Raw genomic sequence first — 9,385 nt, 5'->3', positions numbered from 1 at the left:
CACGTGTACTAACACCCTTTAACTCAGATATATTTAAAAACTTACGCTGCACAAAGGAAGAGGAAAGAAAGCAGCAAAGGCACGCAACGCCAGCCTGAGGTTGCCAGGACAGAGTGCAGCACAGGGGGTTGCCAGCATCTGCAGTTTACTCTGCTGATTTGTCCCTCCGGTATTAAAACATGCTTGTCCCGCCGTGCAGCCTGCTCTGAAGGGTGTGAATGCCATCTCCACCAGCGACACGAGGAAATCCAGTGGAAGGGCTGCTGCCACGTTAAGCTGAGGGTCACATTTGCACCTGACTCCATGCTCTCCATTCACACGCTTCTTGAAGGTCCGTTTGCATTTCAGTACAAGCCTGCTGGTTTGCCAAGCAAGGAGCTCTGGTAGAAGAAGAATTCAAACTCTGCTCTTAAACATCAAACGAATTCAACTGCCCCCAGCCACTTAATGCTGAAAATCCAAGCACATTCACTTAAGTCTGCAGACAGACCACCATGGAGTTCAAGGCCGAGGTTCACAAGTCAGTGAATTTGGTACTCAGAATCCCATTTGTGGATGCCACTTCCTTGCCAGCAAGAGATCCAATTATTCTTTTGCTTTTTCTACAGATGAAAAGCCCCTGTCTGAACAAACATACGAACCACAATGCGGGGAAGCACTCAGGATGGCTGGGCTGCAGGAAGACACTATGGAATTTGTCATCCTGAAGCATTGTTACAGCTCTCCGATTTACGAGCTAACTTCTATGGGGACTTTGCAAGCAGCACCTATAAAACCATCCTGATTTTACTGCCACTGCAGCATCTTCTTTCCCACGGGCAGAGCAAGGCTGGGCCAGGTTAACGGGGTGGCACACATTTGTGCACGCAGCTGTACAGTAGGCAGGACCAGGGCTGTCTCAGGAGCAGACGATGCAGCACGTGGTGCCAGTGCAAGACTTCTGCCTGACCTCCCCTGCAGGGTCAAGAGGTAGGAAACTGGCTAATGGGGGAAGAGAGTGGGCATCAGGAGAAAGGATGTCCCCGGGATGGGAAGGAAGGAGCCTGCAGGAAGGAAGATGGAGGAATTGTAATCGCTCTGCTACTGTGTCAGAGGGGCTGGCAAGGAAAAACCTCCCTGCCTACTGTTGTTCCAGCCCTCATGCACCATTTCTCACTAGAGCAGCCAAAGAAAAGTTAAATGAGGAAGGAAAGCCGGGATGGAACGTCCTGGTCACCTCCACATCCGGCGTCATCCTCTGTTTCCTCACCAGCCAAATATAACCCAGATTTGTTTCACTGCGGTATTTTCCTTTGAATCAGCATATTCTTTATTTTTTAATTAAAGCAAATCAGGCCAAATCTGTAGGAAAACACGGAAGCTCAAGAGCAAAGGTTACGGCCACTCTGTATGCACGTGGAGGTGATGTGTTATATTACCCACCTGAAAACGGGGGGGAATATTACCAAAAACCATAAGGAAGTAGCCATTTGATTACAAATATATTTATTTAAATAATGCTGGCACTTTTCTTCAACCTGACAAGTCTGAGATTTATGTATGAATATATCTATTAATAAAGAAAGAAAAACCTCCTTCAGTAAAAAGAGAGACGGAAGCTGTGAAGTAGATCACAGCTACCTTTCTGCACTGTTTTCTTGTAACTTTTGAGCCCTTTAGGAATCTGATAAAAAAGAACCCAAAAACAAAGGAGAAAGTTTTTTGCTCTTTCTTATCTCTTTCTTTGATGCCTACAAGCAGCATAAAATTAATCTTGCATTCTGCACCGACCAGCAGATTTTGAGTCGCATTTCAATTTTAAAAACTCGGTTTTCTTCATGAATTAAATATGGCACCTAGTATCACAATCACCGCAGCCAGGCTGGAACTTTAGTTCCAATAATACATTGATTAAACTGTGCCCCCAAGAGTTTCAGTTTTCCATACGACAAAGATTGCTTTGATTATCCCACGACTGCATTATCTATGTATTAGGGCTTAAGCACAGCGGCATGATTTGGCAGGCGGTTGGAACTGTGCCTGTCATATACAATCTATACACATATGCACAAATTAAAGCCCATTGAGCTGGATTCCCTGGTGCCTTTCTGGAGCTCAGCTGGCATAGCTGCACTGAAAATTGGTCCCATTATCAGGAGACAGACAATCACTCCTGGCCTCCACCTCCCCCTCCCCTGGAGCTGGCTGTCCTTCGAGGCCCTGCTTGCTGCATCCTTTGTGCTCTGCCAGGGCTTTGTTGCGGGGGCTGTGGCCTTTGATTTGATCCCACTGCTTTGCTAACACCGTCAGAAACAGAAACTGGGATTTGCTGAACGGCGCGTTACTGGTAATTACTTGAATTTCATCTCCCCATCTCTGCCAGCTCCTTTAACAGCCTGCATAGCACAAGCTTCGTATCACTTCTGGACTCCTTAACTTGAAGTTTATCAAAAAAACAGAATATATACGAGCTGGTTACAGTGCAAAAAAGGGGGGGTGTCAACCAGGCACGGCTCCAATCCCACAAAGGATGGAAACTCAGTTTGGGGGCAGCTGCTGGGGACATCTGCAGAGCAAACTGCAAGCAGCTGTAGCTTGGACACCCTCACACAAACACCTATGAAAAACCACTATGAAAGGCAAGCAGAGAGGGTATAACCCTCAGGAAACACTGGTTACCCACGAGTCAGAGTCCCTGCAGCTTTGCTAATTTATGGCTTTTGCAGCAGTTCAAACTCCTTTTTGCTAAGCATGTTCATACAGTCTCGAAAGCAAGCTTCCTGCATCAAGTTCAAGTTCAAATTATTTCATCTTTGCTAACTAACCTGAGTTAGTTAACCTTGGCCAACCGATTTAAGTTAAAGCTCAGATCTCTTATGGTGTTTTGCAGTGTTGTTCCATCCTGTATTGCACTCCTGGAAGATACAAGCAGCCATTAGCTAGAGAATCTCATTATCACAGCTACATCCTAAGCTAGACAAAGCGTGGCTGACAGATCAATCTAGCAAGGTGAGAAGATGCACAGGTTGGCAGACAATAACCATGCAGACCATGTAACGTTCAAGCTCATTGTTAGTGCAGATACACGTGGGTTCAGCTGCCTGTCCATCTGATTATGCTGAAACATCCAGCCAGAGAAGCCTTGCCTCAACTACAAAAAAACACAGCAGTATTTACAAACCCTTGAAGATGCCAGCTCAAAAAAGTATAAAACATAGGCTGCATTATAATGCTAATCATGAAAACCCATGGAAGTTTGTAAATTTTCCAGTATGGGTTTAAAAAAAAAAAAAAAGCTTCATACCCACCTTTGCTAACTTCAGACAAACAAAATTCCAGCAAATGGGTACAAGTGCTTAGAGCCAGCCCAGACTTGAACCAAGATTGATTTCAAGTACGTTACAGATCCAAGCTGAATGCTTTGCACAACTCGTTTCAGGCTTTGCTTTTGTGAGCTGAACCAAGAGCCCATTTCCTCTATGCCGAGTGCAACTAATAACAGCTGTAAAATGGTGCTGGCTGCCTGACAGGGCATAACACTTTTATCCTCTGACCTTTCTGAGGAAAGGAACAAGGTTGGCATGGATGCACACTTGCACATTTTTTCCATCATGCAACATGTTATCCTGATGCAACTAATTATTACACTGTAAACACAATTTTAGTTTGATGCTCATCATTCCTCAGAATGACAAACACCTCCTATTGTGTTTAGAAGTACATGCACTTTTAAAAAATCCTGCTTTTAACCGGGCTTTTTTATAAGAAGTTTTAATCTGCATGCTGTTTTCTCCAATATTAGGGGCAGACGTTAGAGTTAGACACGTTTGGTCTGCATGTTCTGTGCAACAAACACTCTCACTACAACATACTCTGCCTACATGCCAAGCCCACGTGGAAGCTAAGGGAAAAAAGAATCTGGAAATTTAAAATCAGGTGCCCAAATAAGATATACTGTTTTCAAAGCATCCTGTGCTGTCAGACTGAATGCAAAACAGAACCAAACCTTCTTTTGTTAGCTAGTTAAATAAATACGGTTCTGCATCTTCATTAGATAATCAAACTCAAATTAGGATCTTTGCCTCCGTTTTAAAAACATTGTTCACCTGACCATACTTGTAAGGACAAGAAGCTCAAGTCACTAAAATCAAAGAGTAGGCTAATTGCGTTAGGTTAAAGCATGCAAGGGACTTGACTTTACATGCCCTTCCTATTCAAAGTGTACTCCCCCGGACTGGAGGATCAGGACCTTGAAGGGGAAGAGGCAGTCGCAGGGGGATCCGAGACCTTCACAGTTCTTTCACTTCTTTTCTTCATGCTCCAGGAGCTAGGTTGCCATCTGGCACGGACTTGCAGCAGCTGCAGAAAACAAACTTGAGCAAACATATGGGGACAGGTGTGACTAACAATTAAATGGGGGGAAGTACTGCATTTCAATTTATTAACAAAAGTTCCTGGGGAGTCTGCACCTCCAAGTGCATGTCATATTCCACCTTTCAGCTCCAATATTTATTCTTCAACCTTGGTGTCTGGAGAAGGCTTCATTCAAATCATTCCTCCAGAGAATATTTTGGGTTAAATTTTTAAGATGAAGTTTTTTCCCTTATAACATGCATGGTCTTATCAAAATAAATATGTATCTAATATACCTCCAACTTAAAAAGCCCTTTCAATAACCATAAAACGCTTTAGATTTTTCTAGTTTACTTCATTTTAAAAGCCAGCACTCCCCTCCTCTCAAATAAGCATTCTGTTTAACCTGAAATATAATTTGGCTCAATTATGCAACTGGAGAAATACATCTGCTTGCACCGAGGAAAGCCATAAACAGTTCACAAGTCAGAAAGCATACTTTAATGTCCCTAAAAAGACGAGGAAGTTACTAAGTACAGTCATCTGGTCTACAGAAGGACTGTTATCGTTACAGAACTTCATGTATCTCTTGAAACATGTTCTGAGCAAATCTTGTAAATAAGAATGTTTCTCTTTACGCAACAGAGGTCTGTTCTTTCCAGGCTCCAGATGAGGAGCTTTTACCCCGTGGAAGCGAAATGCATACCTCTTTTAAAGCCCTGCTACTTGTGACTCACTTGTATAGAATGACCCTGTTAATTTCATTGTGGCAAACGCGTGAGGCTCTAGGAAGTGGTTTTCAAATCCTCAGCTTCTACAAACGAAGCTAAACAATTCAATTTAGCTGAGTCCATGAGGACGGAAAGCTCGGATGCCACAGTGAGCTCATTCAGAAGGCACTATGGGGCTGCTTCGATTCTAGAGACAAACAAGAAGGTAAAGATGTCCCCTGCACGTGGCTTTACGTTTAGACAAGCCTACAAAATCTATTCCTTTTATCTACTACCCTGCCGTTGTTATGGTTAAACTACCGTAACTGCACACATGCAGCGACCAGTATCTGTGGCTTTCGCACAGAGCAACACCCCTCTATGCACACAAAGAAAGCACGACCCCAGGCACATCAGACTCTGCTCTCCCGTGGCAACTCCAACACATCTTGGATGCTTGGGATTACCGTGCTTGCTCTGAACACACGAGACCTAGTGCCCACTCACAATCAACATCACGGGTGCAGTAAATCTCACCGGTTCCTACCACGCTGTTGAATGGAAGCATGAGCGTGTGTGTAAAGTGGGGCTGTGTCCTGGGTGTCTGAGTAATTCAAAGTGCCTGAGGAAAATGCAGCCAGAGGTGCTGTGGGCCAGGTTCTCCTTAAAACAATGAGCACAAGAGAATGAGGCATCTCTGAGCAGTAGGTCCTGCCTCCAAGATCTTCGGTCAGATTGTGATAATGCCAATGCAGGAAAGAGAAATCTATAATTTGGTTCAATGATCCATACAAAATTCAGTGAGATCCCCCATTTTCAGCCTCGGTCATTTCCTATCATCTGCTGCCAGGCAGGAGGAGTGGGAACAGAAGAGCATGCAGAAACGGGCTCTATGGCAACTGGAGCTTTCCTCCTCCAGGGGAATTCCTTACTGGCCATTTGCAAGCACAATCCAATCCCCTGCACCAACTGAAAAATGAAATCTGATGAACGAGAGGAAGCTGGTGATGAGAGACAGCACCTGGGACCTCTCTGCAAGCTGCTCCTCAGCTGCGCAGGCCCGGCCTCCAGCCATACCCTACCGGATCTGTAAGATCTCCACGCAGGTTTTGATCAAGGTCCAGATAGAAATGGAAATTTGCATGTGCCACGAGATAGCTGAACGAAGTCTGATCAAGAAGTCAACAGGTGCTGGCCTTGCCAGAACCAACGGGTGGCAGAACGCATACCGAAGGTGAGTCAGCTGGCAAGGATCATAAAGCATACAACAGGAACGTGCAGCAAAGTCTGCCGGGCTTCCAAAGGAGCGCCTGAATCTAGAGGCTAGCACGACCAGTTAGAAAAAAAAGTACCTCTGGAGACTCGTGCCAAACCAACAGAAATGCCACTTACATTCTTACTGCTAGCATCCAAATAACCGATCACATTTCATCACGAAGAAACACGTTGCAATTGCCCGAGGCAAGTGCAGAATCTGCTAAGGAACCAAATAGGAACAAGTGAGATATTAAGTCTGAACTTGATGAGCAGCATTCCAGTTCCTGCCATATTTTTTTGGTGAGGCGTGTTTTAGGAAGGCAGATTATTCTATGAAATTTGTTACTTTTTTGTAAATTTTATCTAACTGTAGCACAGTGCAAGCCAAAAGATCAGGAGGGGAATTACACCTCTGGCCTTTGAGGGACAGGTAAAGTGGTCTAGGTTAATAGACTGAGAAACACATCTCAGAGTCTCTCTGACCTCCCTGAATTTATTTTGGTAGAGCAGGTACAAATGCTCATGTGCACACCTCCTTGCAAGCACTGGGAGACAGGATAAATTGAGAAATACCACAGGTAGAAACAAAGCAATTTCAAGAGCATGTTAACAGTGTATAAAACATGGTACTTACTCTTAGCCCAGGTAAAATGTCATTGTGGTACAAGCTGTTTTGTTATCAATACGAAGAGTGAAGCATGCTAGCATTTTCTTCACTAGCTCATAGACAGAATCAGATAAAACAACCCAAATCACTCCTACAATAAAGGCAGTTGGTCATCATAGCTAATGTTACTTCTCTGTTTTCTAAAAGCAGGGAAAAAATATCATCAGGTTCTCAGAGCACTGTGAATTAAATTGCTAAGGGATTACAGACTACCAGCATTTCTAGGATTCATTACACATACCCCAGTTCTCTCTAAAAGTACCCTGGGCAACTCTGCCATCTCCTTCCTGTCTACGTTGAGGGCTCAATGTATTTCTCCCTCCTCATCATATTTATTTCCTTCAACAGTATTGCTTCTTTCCTCTCTGAAGATATGTTAGTCACAGGGTTACCATGTAAAATTTTGAGGACAGATGAGTTAAGGATCCTACAAGCTGTCCATCAAAACCATTTTTTTGTTCCAGAGACATCTGTGGAAGTGCTTGAAGCAGTGACTGCCTCTCATTTCTAGTCTGTAATGCCCAACCCATTACAGTTCTGCCCACTGACGCCTAAAACATTCCCTGAAATATTTGCATTGATTGGACATAGCTTTTAAAAACTAACATATCCAAGCTGGCAGACAGATAATATTAGCTGTGAGGCCTCACAACCTTGTCCAGCAAACAAAACAGAGGCATCAGAGCAAAGCCTTGCTCTAAGTGGCATGCCACAGGTTCAGTGCTCCTCCCAGCAACAAAAACCACGGGTTGCAGACACTTTGGGGCCAGGCTCCATTTTTTTCCTGCTCATGTCACTTTTGGTTCAAAAACCTCTAAAATCAGAAAAGCTAGTCAGCTGTTGACCTGCTGACAGTCGCAAAATGCCAGGACCACCTGAAGCTTCCCACCCCAGCATTTATACCCAGTGCTATTCTTTCATCCTCCTCGGTGCTGAACAGGAACAGAAGAGACACGAGGAAAACATTAGTTAGGAGCCACTTGTCCAACGTGTGGCAAGCACATGCTCTTGTGCTTTGCAAGCAGACCTTGTCAAGTCTCGTGAGTGAAAATCGGCCATCTGACCTCCATCTCAATTCATCTCAGCAGCTCTGCTCCTCCACACCAGCGGTCCTGGAGCAGAAGAGAGGTGGTTTCACCACAAAGCAGCCAAGGCTGTGCCTCCAGGTCTCTCCCCTCCCTCCCTACAACACACGGGCAAAAAGGACCCACGATGGCAGAGATGCTTTCTAGGGTTGCAGCCCTCCCCTGCAGCACATCTTGATCATATAGCATGATGTTACTGAGGAAAGACATACGACCCAAAGAGGTGTGCCCTCACGGTGCAAGCCAGTGCCTGCAGCTTCCCACACTTGAACAAGATGAAAATAATAAAGGCTATAGAAAGCTTTCTAATTTCCCGTGCAGCTCTGGAGAAAGACTTGAAGCTGATGCAACTCCCATCTCTCATTAGGCTAAAAACCAGAGATTATATCCAAACCTAAAATACTTGTGAAGAATTCATTAATCACTGATAGAAAGTAAAATACCCAGGGAGCAGGGCTGTGCCTGCCAGGAGCTGACAGTACCAGTCCTGCAGGACACCCCCAGCCCCTGCTGACTGATGTGACTCAGTGACACTCCATGTCCTGGGGAGCAGGATGCTTGGTCCCATGGACCCTGATAGAGACCGGCTGTTTCTCTCAGTTTGCTCATCACAAAAAGACTGGAACTGTTTGTAAGAGCATTGAACGCAGTGACAAATGAGCGTGGCAGGCTGCAAACAGAAGTTATGCCTTTGCAAAGACAGCTCACAGATCAGAAGATGGATCTTTTCTTTTTTTCCTTGTTGAATCTTGGTTTCTATTTGTTTATCTTCCTTCAGATGAAATAAAAAAGACAGAAATAAAATACGTCCAGCTCTTGAAGGAGCCAATATATCGAAGTGAGGCACAAATAAACCGCCCCAAGGCTCATTAAATTGGGTTTAACAGTGACCCCTAGTGCTGGTCCGCAGCACCATTGCTTTCTGCTGGAGGATTACTTCAGAGTTTATAAAAAATAAAAATAATGATAAAGAGATAAGCCACCTGAGAAAACTTCTATTGGCATATATTATGGATATCTAGATGAGATAGAAATGGCAGATTTGTTGATGACATTTTATTTCAACAATGTCTCGCCATACAATTCTCTTTGTTGTTGTTTTATTTTCAGTTGGACCTATTGCTACAAATGTGATTAATATTTGATCTTATTACTCATATGTTTACCTTATTTATAATAGTGCAAAATGTCACGGCATAATGTTAAACAGCACAACATGTCATGGCACAATATCTATTTTGGCAATAGCACGGGTCTACATTTGAGGATTTTAAAGGATATTAAGTGCTGGCTAGCTATTTCTGATGAGATCCATTTAGGACTACCAAAAAGGG

The 9,385-nt window shown here is 44.0% G+C and overlaps 1 long non-coding RNA gene across 1 annotated transcript; it reads right to left on the bottom strand.

Moving 5' to 3' along the window:
- Nucleotides 1–230: 230 nt before the first annotated feature.
- Nucleotides 231–4,831, bottom strand: LOC118161753. Its single transcript, XR_004748151.1, has 3 exons — nucleotides 3,288–4,831; nucleotides 1,217–1,341; nucleotides 231–602 (listed from the first exon to the last, which is right to left on the bottom strand). It is a non-coding gene; the product is annotated as an uncharacterized LOC118161753 (long non-coding RNA).
- Between the last annotated feature and the right edge of the window lie 4,554 nt (nucleotides 4,832–9,385).

The sequence above is a fragment of the Oxyura jamaicensis genome, chromosome 1 (assembly GCF_011077185.1).
Source record: "Oxyura jamaicensis isolate SHBP4307 breed ruddy duck chromosome 1, BPBGC_Ojam_1.0, whole genome shotgun sequence".
In the NCBI taxonomy this organism is placed as follows: Eukaryota; Metazoa; Chordata; class Aves; order Anseriformes; family Anatidae; genus Oxyura; species Oxyura jamaicensis.
This window is presented reverse-complemented; position numbering and strand designations above follow the sequence as displayed.